Consider the following 13,521-nt stretch of genomic DNA (forward strand, 5'->3'; position numbering starts at 1 on the left):
AATATCATATTAAGATACATATATGCCCACACAATCACACCCTCCCACAGAGAAACACACCCAGAGTGACACACATACACACTCCAACATGCAGAACGATCCACAGACACTCATTGGTGCATACATACCCAGAACCCCCACCACCGGGCAAGCACACCTGGGCACGTGTGTCCGTGCACAGACGTACAGTCTCCAGGAACAGAGGTGCGCATGCAGCACTAGAAAAGTTTCATTAACATGGACAGGAGTGGGACTAACCCCACCGCCACCCTGTGATCCTCCACTGCCCCTAACCTCCCCAAGGCCCCCTGTACAATGGCCTGCCCCTGCCCAAGCCTTCCACCTTCTCTTTCTCCTGCACGATCTTTCTTTGTGCCCCTTCCTGAACTCAGCTCTGACATCAGGCTCTGCTGGGACCTTGTTATTTTTACAGCTGCAGAGAGCGAAGGAAATCTTTGCTAAGAGGGCGGGTGCCCAATGCTTCGAGTCACTGCCAGCCCAGCCTCAAAGTGCAAAGTTTTCCCTGCTCAGCTGGGATGATGGCTGTGGTCAGCCCAGACCAGCTCCAGGGCCTGACAGAGGGACTGTCCCTGGCAAGCTGGCTCAGTGCCAATTCTCCTCTCAGGGCTGGGGACACACTGGGTTGGCTCTGGGCTCTGAGCCTGGAAAGGTCCCTAGAGCAGCAGCCAGGGGAAGGGGATTCTGCATCAGGGAGGATGTGGACAGAGCCCTGGGATTCTCGGTCTCACTTTCCCTTTTAGGGCAGGGAGCCCAGGGCTCTGCCCATTTGGAAGAACCAGAGGGCCTATAGGGTGATTCACAGCACAGAGGGGCCTGTCTAGGAGCTGGGGGTGGGGGTGGGGTGTTAGTTCATGCGAAGAAGAGAGTGTGGGCGAGAGGGAGGGAGAGGCTTGGGGGCAAAAGGAGGGAAGCAGGGAGAGTCTCAGCAGGGGTGGAGTCTCCTGTGAGAGGCAGAGGCCAGAAGACCACCTCTTGAAGACATTTTCATCTTGCCATCTTGTGCCCACCTCGATGACCCCCCACCCATCCCTGCCAAGGCAGCGGATGAACTCCTGGACTCTTACTGTTAAATTCCATCCCACTGACTGCAGTCTGTTCAGCCAAAGCAGCATGGCTCCTGTCTGACCTCTGGCTGGAAGGACTCAGTGTGGCATCAGATGTCCTCCTTCTAGGGTCCCTCTCTACCTCCTTTACCTCTCGGGCCACATTCAGCCTCCTAGGCCCCAGGGCCTCTGCCAAGAGTTGTCCAAGAGACTGGGCCCCTCTGAGTCCTTGGCTGTGCAGGACGTGGCTCCTGGAACAGCCTGGGACCACCTTCTAGCACAGAGTCTTGGAGAGGCCTCTGCGGGCTCCTCCAACACCCCTTCTCTGCTGCAGAGCAGGAATGTTGTTGATTTCAGTGCAAGGAACTCATTATTTCACTCTCCAGACCAGAAAGGCCCACATGTGGACTTAATTCCCTGTCCTGCCATAGGGCTAGTGCCGGCCAGAATAGCAAGTTTTGCTGAATACCCACTGGGCACCACTGTTTCCATCACAAGGTTAATTAGTCCCCAGGAGCCCCAGCCAAGGGAGGCTGCTTGGGCTGGGAGTCCAGAGACCTGGATGTCGAATCTGTATCTGCCAATGACTTCCTAGGTGAGCTTCATTAGACAAGGCCCTTCCCCTCTCTGGGCCTCAGTTTTCCCATCTGCAAAATGAGCAGCTGAACCTGGAAGATCCTTAAAGTCCTTTCCAGCTGGCTTGAACTTCCCATAGCATTCTGTGATGCTGACATTCTGTGACAGCCTACTATGGTTTAGGATGATGTCCTAGCCATTCCATGACATTCACAGCCATCTACAGCATTCTGTGATGACATGGGAAAGCAGTCCTTGATCTTTGATGATATTCACAGCCATCTACAGCATTCTGTGATATCTTTTGACATTTACAACAATATATGACATTTATAAGAATTCATGATATCCTGTGACATTCTTTGACATTCCAGAGCATTTTACAACATTCCTTGACATTCAACAGCACTCTGTGGCATTCTAGCCATGGTATTCTGTGGTATTCTATGACATAGTAACACCAGGTGGGATCGTCTATCCCAAGGAGCCTCCCTGACATAGATGGAGACACCATATGTCTCAAGACCTTCTCCTAAATCTCCTCCTGCCCGAGGCGCATGACCCCTCTGTGGTCAGAGGTCTTAAACCTGGGCCTCTAGAGCTATCTGGCCACTCCAGGGTCCTGGTCTGGGTTTTGGGATTGGGAGCACAGTCACTCCAGTCTTCTCTTTGAGGGGTTTTGCTCCCAAATAAATCTTCCCTCCTCTCTCTTTGCCGCTAGAATATTCCAATTAATGGCTCCTTCCTTCAGGATAAGGAACATTCCTTGCTTGTTTGAAAAACCACATCGAAAAACTGACCTATAAGAATGGCAATATTATACGGTTCAACCAAGTCAAAGAATGCAAGCTTGGGAATTAGACAGTCCTGGGGACAAATGCCAGGTGCTACTCACCAGGCAGCCTCACCAGGCCTCACTTTCATCAGCTGTGAATGGAGATGATAGCTTCTTTTTCAAGGGGTTGGTAGAGGATTCAATGAAATAATGCAGGTATATAGTGGGTCAAAGATCTAGAACAGAATAAAGCCTCAAAGATCTTCCTTCTTTTTACCTTTCCTGAGAACAACAGTGAAACAGTTCACTAGTGAGATGGCACAAGCTGAAAAGACGACCTGGGTTTTGGTCTTGGCCCAGCTACCTCCCAACCGTTATGCCCTCAAGACAATGATTCTGCTCCAAGGACCTATCTGTAGAATGGGGTGGGAGATACAACGATCAGCTCAGGGACCTTCTGCGTCTGATGGCCTGGGCTTCTCTGGCTGGCAAGGGGTGAGTGACAGACTAGGGAATCCTCCTGTTTGATGGTACCAGCACTCAGGGGCAGTGTGCCGCCGTAGTCTGTGAGGACAGGACACCGCAAAGTGGGGGAAGCAGGTCAGACCTGAAGAAGTGCTTCTTTCTAACCACTGAGAGATGACAGGCTTGGTTATAATGCTGCTTCTCCACAGCATTTTTGGAGGGGTGGACAGGTACCCCAGCTGGTGGGTGGTACCAGCTGCAGCCCTCCAGGCCCCTGAGTGGAGGGAAGGCCTCTGGCCTCTGCGGAAACCTGAAGAGTCTGCGCCCCCTGGTGGCCAGGCTTTGTCACTGCAGCAGCGGGCTCGCAGCCCAAGGAGGCTGACTCACGCGCTGACCAGTTGATGGGTCTTAGCTGGGCAGGGAAGCAGGACACCGGGAGCAGGGGCTGGGAGGAGGGTGACCCAAGCTGGGAAGAGGGTGACCCAAGGCTAGTAAAACTCTACCCTTCAGTAACTTCTTCAACAATGTTTGGTGAGCACCTACTGCGTGCCAGTCAGCATGCATGTTGGGCTCTGCAGCCCCGTGTGAACAAGACAAGGCTCTTGCTTTGCGACTCAGTCTGGGAGTCCTGGGTTGGCTAAGGACCTACTGTGTGACCAGTTCTTCTCTCCTAGACTCCTCCCAACAATCCTGTTTGGTGAGAAGTCATTCCCATTTTACAGGCGATGAACGGAGGCCCGAGGCCACACAGCTGTAAGGGGCAGAGCTGGGCTTCATTCTTAGATCTGATGATTCCAAAGCTGCCCATCACAGGAGGTTTGTGTGGTAGGAGAGCCAGACTCTTAGAGGCAAGTCACTCATCCCAGGTAGCCTCCTCTGGGAAATGGGGCCTCTGAGGTGCCCGTGGGTCCGACAAGGGAGCAGGGGTCCCAAGGCCATGCCCTGAGCCTGGTGGGACCTCCTTCCAGAGGGTGCGGGGTTCCCTGGGAAGCAGGCGCCCCCGGAGCCAGGCATTGTTCCCATTGTCTCAGCCCTCTCTTTGTCTCGGGAGCATCCGGGGCTCGCTGCTCCCCGGTGGTGATGGGGGCCAGCTGCCTGGAGAGTCGGCCGCCCGGCGGCTGCTGCTCATTAGAGCCCTCACAAATGCCTCTCTCACGGGACTCCCCACCCCAGGGTCTGAGGGAGAGTTTGACACGAATCTAAAAATAGCTGCTGTTTTGTTCCTTTGTTGGAGGGGAGGGGCTGGCAGAGGGGCTCCAGCAACCCTTAATGACCTGCCCACAAAGAACAAAGCCTTTTCTCTGCATTTGCTCTGCTTCCGCAGCGCCCAGGCCTCCTCTGCTCTCCGAGGCAGAGCCTGCATGGTGGGTCTGCTGGCCGAGGCCTGGGCTCTGATCAGGACGGCCCGGGCCCCAGGCTGGCCTGCTGCAGCGCCGGCCACACAGTGAGGCCTGTGGGCGGGGCTCGGGGGATCATCTGCACGCAGCGTGTGACGTTGTATGATGTCATACTACGTGGCACAACTGATGGCCTATGGACCACAGATCACTGTGTGTGGCCGGTTGTAGGCAGGTGATCTGGGATTGTGTGTGACTGAGTCAGGGACACTGCGTGACTATGTGCAGGTGACACCAGGAGTGAGTGTTGGCTGTTTATAGTAAGCTGTGTTCTGTGCAGGGGACACTGTGTGTGTTGATTAGGGTGATGGGGCAGACCCTGTAAGTGACACTGTGTGACTGTGGCTGTATTGGTGACACTAGATGGTGGGACTAACTGTGTAGGTGACATCACAAGTGGCCCTGTGACCATGTACAGATGACAGTGACTAACCAAATGTCAGGAAGCTGGGCAGCTCCCATTGCCGACAGCAAACTTGACCCTGGGCAGCAACCAGGACCTCCTTCTTAGGGTTTCTCTCACCCCAATACTCCTGTGTCTTTCCCACTCATCTCAGGCTGCCTTTCTCTCCAGACATCTCTCTACACCCATGCCATCCACAGTGTCCTTGACTCTTGGGGATTCTGCAGATGTGGCCATTCACCACTCAGCCTTGGGGGGCAACCTGGACTGGAAGTAAATACACCCCAGTCCTGCTGAGGCCTGTCCACAGGAAAGGAGGGGTACTCAGGGAGTGGCCAGGAGGATCTCAGCTTCGTCTATAATGTTTGAGTTCACCTCTAGAAGGGAGAGCATATGCATGTATTACTGTATCATTTTAAAAAGAATTGAAGCTGACAAGAAAACAGGTTATTTGTTGTGAATCTAGGTGGTGTGATTATAAGTGATTAGGATATTATTCTTTTGATTTTTCTGGATTTTTAGTCTCTCAAAATAATTAAAGAAAAGCAATACAGGCTATTGATTGAGTTTGTTATATACAAATGTTAATGTTGATTTCATGTCAGGCCCTGTACTGAGGGCTTTACGTGGATTATCTTACTGAATGTTTACCACAATCCTAGGAAGAGAGAACTATGAGCAGCCCCCATTTTGCAGATGGGGAAACTGAGGCTTCTGGGCCCTGCTGGCTCTCAACTACCATGCCACGTGAGCACTCAGGGAAGCTCAGAGTCTCCCCCCGCTGGATAACCCTGCTGCTAAAGGGATGAGGCCTAAATCTCAGGTATTAGTTATCTGTGTTGCATAATGTATCATCTTCAAAGGTAGTGGCTCAGAACAACAGTAATCATTTCATATTTCTCATCATTTCTCTGAGGTCAGCCCTGATTCAGTGTAGGGGAGGACTGTCAAGAACTGTGCAGGGTCTGAGATTTTACACTTCTCACAAGCTAAGGAGTCAGCCTGCTGATGCACCTAGGATGCTAGCAGAAGACATGAGATTCTTGGGTCAGATACAGAAGACAGTTTGTTCCTCACAGCAACAGCAGTAGCCAGAGTTATTAGCAATTTTTTCCACCAGGCCCCAGTTCCTAAGATCAACATGAGGAGGGCTAAAAGCCCCACACACAGTGGGTTAAGTTATATGAGAGGACCTCTGGGCTTAGGGAACCCAAATCTTCTATAATGAAGATTATAGAGAAGATTATAGCCTTCCTGCTCTTTGTTCTGGACAGAGACATTATGCCTGTCTTCCAAAGCAGTTTGCCACACAAACGTCCATGACAAGAGTGCCCAGAACAAAAGACAGTTAGTGCCTCCCTCACAAGTCACACCAAAATGTGAGCACTCTGTCTTAGTCAGCTCAGACTGCCATGACACAATACCATAGACTGGGTAGCTTAAAAAACAGAGTTTTGTTACTCACAAGAGATACTAGGAAGTCCAAGATCAAGGTGCTGGCCAATTTAGTTCTTAATGAGGGTTCTCTTCTTGGCTTACATACAGCACCTTCTCACTATAGCTCACATGGCAGAGAGAAAGAGAGAGAGAGAGAGAGAGAGAGAGGGAGAGATCTCTAATAAGGCCACCAGTCACCACTCCTATGGGAGTAGGAGCCGACCCTTACAACCTCATTTAACCTTAATTACCTCCCCAAAGCCCTAATGTTGGGGGTTAGGGTTCCAACATATGAATTTTGGAGGGACACAATTCAAGCCACAGCAAATTCCAGAATTCTCTTACAACAGGGGTGACCTGAGAAGTTGACTGTGGGGGTGATCTTGGAGGTTGGCTACCACAGCCCAAATTTTGTGGTGGCATCCTCAGGTGACCTCTTCCTGAGGAGAAAATAGGGCGGACAGACCATAGCCCGTCTGCTATTAATGATAACATCCCGAACTAACACCCTTAACTAACTGACATGCCTCTTCCACACCAGGCCCCAAAAGTTGGCAACTGGGGCCCTCACGTCTCACTGCCTTCCCTGCCTTTCTCTGCCTCCTCCACCTTTGGGGCCGGTTTCCCCAACATCATATCCTTCCTCCCAACTCCAACCACTTGGCTAAATCTTTAGTTAAGAAATAGGAACTACAGGAAGTGGACTATTATCTGGCTACAAATCTTATTTTTGAATGTCCAAAATTGAATTTGCTTTTCTCTTTTTATTTCTTCTGTAACATCCCTATTCTCCCAAAGCAGTTAGATGGCCCCTGATCAACTATTACAAAGATCAGGGATTTCTTAAAAAACACATTAATAATTTTTAAACCATTAAGCCCACAGAACTGTTCAGAAACACTTGTGGGATCATCTAATACATGTTGTGTTAAATTTTGCTTTTTATCTTAGAAAACATACTATAGATTCTGTGTCAACAATACACATCTACTTAATTTTTTAAGATAGTGCTATAATACTCCACAGGGTAATATACCACAATCTTTTAGATTGTGTAAAATACTGCATGTGTACCAAATGTGCAAATATGCCACAATTTATTCAACCATAATTCTTCTGAAAGACTTTTAAGTTGTTTCTAAATATTTTTTCATTACTGACAACCTTACAAATGTATCTTTGTACACATGTACTAGTAATTTTGTAGGATAGATTTTTACAAGTGGAATTGCTAGAATATAGAATATACACACTTTATTACTAAATTGCTCCCTCAAGGTGCAATTTACAGTCTCTCTAAAGCTTTTGAGTGTGCTCATTTCTCCACATCACTCCTTCATTTTATACTGTCAGTTTTTAGTTTAGTAAATCTGTTGGTCAAAAAATGGTTTCCTCACACATTTTGATTTTCATTGTTCTAGAGCTTAAGCTTTCTTCATCTATTTACTGGCCATTTGTGGTGTTTCTTTCTAAAACTCTTGACCTTGTACCTAGCCCATTTTACTAGTGGACTGCTGTTATTTTCTTTGTTTGAAGAAGCTCTTTATATGTCATAGATATTACTCTTTGTCTGCAGTATACATTGTAGATATTTATTTCCAGTCACTTTGTCTTTTAAATTTCTTTAATTCCTTTCACTGCAAAAAAATATTTTATTTTTATAGAGTTCTGTTTATCATTTCCTCTGTACCTTGTGAGTTTCACGTCTTTCTTGCACAAACCTTTTAATGAAGTAAAGATATTAACCCTTTCAGTAAGGGTGGGTCTTGCACTCTGAATATTGTGTGATACTGCAAGGGTTTTGAGGTCCTCAGACTGCAGCCAAAGGAGGTCACCACCCCCTAGCCCAGCACGGGGGAGAGGGGAATCCCAGAGGGTAATGATGGAGGCAGTGAGGGCCCCCCAGTGATGTTTGTTGAACAAAACAAGCTGAACTAGTGGGAGCAGGTCCCTTTGGAAGGGCAACGCTTCTTAAAAGGCCCCAGGGGGAGCCCGGGAGGAGCTACTCTGTGGCCCTGGGCTGCACGGGAGCCTGTAAGAGGAGGCTGTGCCTGCAACTATCAGGCCTCCTTTCCACTCTGGCTCTGACAGCACACACACAGCCATTTGCAGTCATTCCTGCCCCAAACACCAACCACAGCTGAAATACACATGCATGGATGTGCAGAAACACATTAAAAGTTGCGCATGTGTGCATACCCACAGAGGCATTCTTGACATGTGCCCCTATTCACAGCTGGTCACATACCCACATAGGCATTCATACCATCTGTCCCTATTCACACATTAGGATGTGCACATGTACAAAGCACATGCCTACGTGTGCATAAATACACATAGGTGTGCCCTCAGGTCCATCCAAGAACACAGCCCTTACCAAGAGGTGCAGTATGCACATGTGCACTAACTCAAGGGCATGTGCCTTCTGTCTCAGTCAGTATCCCAGCAAGAAACCATCACAATCAAACAAGGTGAGAAAAATTTAATAAAGGGGCCATTTACAAAGGTGAGGGCAGGGTGGAGGGAAACCCAAAAAGTGACAGTGGTGCACCCCAGGGGCTAGCAACAGCAGGATGCCGGGCTGCCAGCAGGGTCAGCGGAGAGCAGTTAGAGGAGCCAGTGAGAACTGCAGCTTTGCCAAGGTCTGCACAGAACTGCTGCGGTGGTCAGAATGGACCGGAGCCACTACTGACCGAACCGTGTCCAGCCCCATGCCCTCCATCTGCCGCGGGGCTGCCCTACGGCCAAATCCTACTGGAAGCCAGTCAGGCGTCTGGGTGATGTGCCCCAGGGTCAGGCTCCTTGCGGGACACAGAGCCAGGTGGGGAGTGGATCTGGAGGGGCAGGCAGAGAGCGTGTAACACACATGCAGGTATGGAGACGCCCAAATGCACACACAGAACGCTCAGAGGCGCGCGCACGGAGAGACGCACAACGCACACGTGCTCGCGTGTACACCTAAGTGCAAGCACACAGCTTAGAGCCGTCTGCACACAAACTCAGCCCACCCGCACCCCCCAGACCCACACATGCCTGAGAAGGAGGCTGAGAGCAACAACCTGGACCTTGCCTGGGCCTGAAGTGAGTCCCGGCCCCCGGCCCCTCCCGCTACTCCCCACCCCCAACACGGAGCCCTGAGCCAGCTCTTTGCTGAGTTCTTTGTTACTCTTGGCAAAGGCGAATCCCAGCGGGACAATGGGCCGGCCAGTCTGCACAAATCGCGGGCTCTCTGGGGGTCTTTCAGAGGCCTGGCCTGCCTGAGTGACAGCTGAATCAGGTCCAGATCGGGCGGGAGAGGCACTCCCGCAGGCAGGCCCTGCAGCCACGGAGCCGGGAGGTCTCCATGTTCCCACCTGACTCCTGTCCCCCACAGGTGCTCTCCCCATCCCATTGGCCCCACTATAGGGCACCTGGTCCCAGCCAGTGAAACTGGGGCCCCCTTACTCCACTTAAAGCCTTACTCCCTGTCCACAACTCCAAAGCCTAGGCATTTGACCTTCTAAGTCCCACTGCTGACAAGGCCCTACTAGTCCAGGCCTCCTTGTCTCTGACCTGGACACCTGCCTGGAAGCTCCTTGTCTCCAGGGAGCTGCCACTCCCAGACAGAGGAACTTTTTTGAAATGTAAATCAAATCGCTTTCCTGCTTAAAATCCATCCATGGCTCTCCATACCCACTCCAGATAAAGTGCCAATTCAGCCTCATTCTATACCATCGGGTCCCTGACTCCCTCCCCGGCCTCTAGCTCACCAGCCGCTCCCCTCCCACTGCATGCTGCTAGTTCTACAGCTGTGCCAGGCACTCTCCTTCCCCTGGGCCTTTGCACATGCTGTTCTCTCTGCTGAGATGCCTTTACCTCGACACTGCAACTACTGACACCTCCCATGTAGAGCTTCTCTGACTAACTGTGGGTATTACCAAATTGGCTTTTTATTTCCCTTTCCAATCCATCACGGGGAGATGCCTTTGTAAAATACATTAAAAATGAGCTACTAGAAAAAAAAAAACAAAATAAAACAAAGTCAGGTATAACCACCTTGGAATATAGTCGTTTCTTGTAAAGTCAACTATTCACTTAGCTCATGACCAGCAATTCCATTCCTAGGTATGCACCCAAGAGAAATGAAAACACATGTCGACACATAATCTGTATGCAAATATTTACGGTGGTTTCATTTATAATTGTCCCAAACTGGAAACAACTCAAATGGCGCTCAGGGGTGAAGGGATAAATTGTGGTGCATCTGTATATTGGAATACTACTCAGCAATAAACAGCAAAGAACTACTGATACACATAACATGGATGAATTTCAGATGCATTACAGTAAGTGGCGTGAAAGGCTACATTCTGTATGATTCCATTTATATGACATGCCATTATATAACACACCGGAAAAAAAAAAAAACTATAGTGACAGAAAACAGAGTGATTACCAGGGGTTGACTTTTAGAGGGAGGGTGGGCATTGATGACAAAGCATGAAGGAACTTTTGGGGGTGATTTCCATCAAGAAATGTTCCGTATCTTGATCCTGGGGGTAGTTACATGACTGTACGTGTTTGTCAAAATTCACAGAATTATATACTCAAAATTGTACCTCAAGAAACCTGACTCTTAAAATATGCAAATATGAACTCCAATTTTTTAAATTGTGGTAAAATGTACATAATATAAAATTTCCCATTTTAACCCCCTTTGAGTATACAGTTGTGTGGCATTAAGTGCATTCACATTTTTTTATTAAGGAATCATTTATATGCAATCTTATGAAGGTTTCACATGAGCAACATTGTGGTTACTACATTCACCCTAAGTGCATTCACATTATAACCATATTGTGCACCTGTCAATACCCTCCATCTGCAGAACTCTTCATTTTGCAAAACTGAAACTGTACCCATGAGATGACAAGTCCCCCTCTTCGCCTCCCTCTGCCACTGGCCACCACCATTCTACTTCTGTCTCTATGAATCTGACCACTCCAGGCATCTCACATAGGTGGAATCATACAGTGTTTGTCTTTTTGTGTCTGGTTGGAATTTCCTTCCTTTTTAAGGCTGATGGTATGTATATACCACATTTTGTTTACCCATTCATCCGTCTATGCACATTTGAGTTGTTTCTACCTTTTGGCTACTGTGAATAATGCTCTTATGAACATAGGTATACAAACACAAGCCCCATTTAAAAAATTATTAGATTGAACAGACATAAAATTACTTTGCTAAGCTCTCCCAATTTCATTGTCTATCTCCTGAGGCTGCCTTTTGAGTAGCAAAGCCAGCCTGGTCCCTGGGATGGCTGGACTCTACCTTGAGAATAACACCCAAGCTCCCCATCAACTCCCCAGTTCCCTGGGTGTGTCCCACCTGCTGGGATGGCCTGTTTGGGATCTGGGGCTCCCTGCAGTAGGACTAGGTCTGAGTCTCCTCTAACTGCAGTGCTGGGGCTGGGGTCAGGCCCAGGCAAGGGGTTTAGAGAAATTGCAGCCAAGGACAATTGTCCTGTGTCTGGGGGCCAACAGTGGGCACAAGGGTTTGAGCCCACATCTCTCCAGGTTCCTGCTCTTTGCTGTAAGGTACACATTGTCATAATAGCCCCAAGTCAGAGGCAGGATTCAAGGCTTGCCCCTCTCTAGCTGTCATGGCCAGGATTCTTTTGGGTTACAGAGACTTCCACTCACTTCCAAGGTCAAGGTGGGATCAGTCAAGAAGTACTGGTTTTTGCCCACCTCGTGTTGGTTGCTGGGCTGCAGGCTGGCACACACAGGTGAGCCATGGATCATCATGAGTGCTAATATGTGTGTGCACATGTGTGTGTACCACATACATGTTATTTAGGTATGGGAGTTCAATATGTTAGAGTCTGAGCTCCAGACATTTTGATTTTTTGAGCAATCATCTCTTTTCAAAGCTTAGGGGTCAGAGGAGGAGGTTTTAAGGAGCATTAGTATAAATCTCATTCCTAGTGGTTGCTTTGGCACCTGAGCTTCAAGGGGATTGTAGAAAGTTTTTTTTTTTAAGCTGAAAGATAGACATCCACACTGACATATGTTCTTACACATAAACCCATGACACTGTATGCTTAATCCCAGAGTGGTCCATAAACACATGCTTAGATATACACATAAGCCCATAGACAACCACATACTCATTAACACACGTGATGTAAGTAATAATTGCCAAAATTTTTAAGTGTTTCCTAGGCACCAGGAACTGTAGTAAGTACTTTACATACACTGCATTACAGTGGGCATTATGATTCTCATTCCCACTTTATAGATAAGGGAAATAAAACCCAGAGAAGGGAAATGACCTCTCACTTCCCTCCCCAAGGTCACAGGGCAAGGAGGTGGCTGAGCTGGTGTTCAAACCCTAGTGGGTGAGAGTCCGAGGCCAGAACGCATGATCATTAGATGGTTTGCTAACACAAAACTGCATACATCACATTCTGGTAAATTCACATACAGATCGCATGTATTGATACACTGAATGCACACCCATGGGCACGCAGACCCCACACATGGCATACTTGTACTCAGAGACACACATCTACACAAACAAGTCGGATGCCAGCAGACCACACGTTTTAACGTAAGCCACGGGAGTTACGCACACTGAGTTCATGACGTGAGCCTTCACAGAGCGAAGGCAGAGGCTTAGATCTCGGTCCTGGCACAGACTCCCGCCCCTCCCTGCCTGCCCTGCCCCCTCTTGGCTGGTAAGAGCTTGGGGGTTGGGCAGTGCTGCTTTGAGCCCTGCCAGCTGGTGGCTCAGATCCTTGGGGACAGACCACTGCCTCCTGCTCCCACCCGTCAGGTAAGCAGAGCCACCCCTGAGGCCAGCAACACAAAGCGCCACACCTGGGCCCCTCCCAGGAGAAGCTGAGATCAGGAAACCTCCAGGTGGCTGTCAGAGTGGGGCTCCCCAGCCCCAGCCCACACCTCCTGCCAGGCAGCTCCCCCCGAGCCACAGGTGTGGCTTGTGGAGCATGACTCACCCCCCACCTCCTGCCTCACCTTCCATTCATCCCTCCCAGACACTCCTGCTGCAGTGCACTTGGGCCCTGGGGAGCACAAGGCAGAGAGACTTACCCAGGCTGGGTGTCAAAGAAAGCTTCCTGAAGGAAGAGGTTTCTAAGCTGAGCTCTTAACCTGAAGGTGGAATAGAAATTAGCTGGTGAGTCACAGCAGGGGAGAGCTTTAGCCAGAGGGTGGCATGTGCAAAGTCCCAGAAATGAGAGAGAATAACACCTTTGGGGACTTGAAATTGATTCATCCTGATTGAAGGGGAACCAAAGGATTGCAGCATGATCAAAAGCCTTGGTCGGGGGTGCTTTGTGCCTTGTGAGACTGGCCTTCCCTGGGGGCAGGGGTGATCTCGGAACCACAGAGGCCTTGGGCA

The sequence above is a fragment of the Manis javanica genome, chromosome 2 (genome assembly GCF_040802235.1).
Source record: "Manis javanica isolate MJ-LG chromosome 2, MJ_LKY, whole genome shotgun sequence".
NCBI classification, from domain to species: domain Eukaryota; kingdom Metazoa; phylum Chordata; class Mammalia; order Pholidota; family Manidae; genus Manis; species Manis javanica.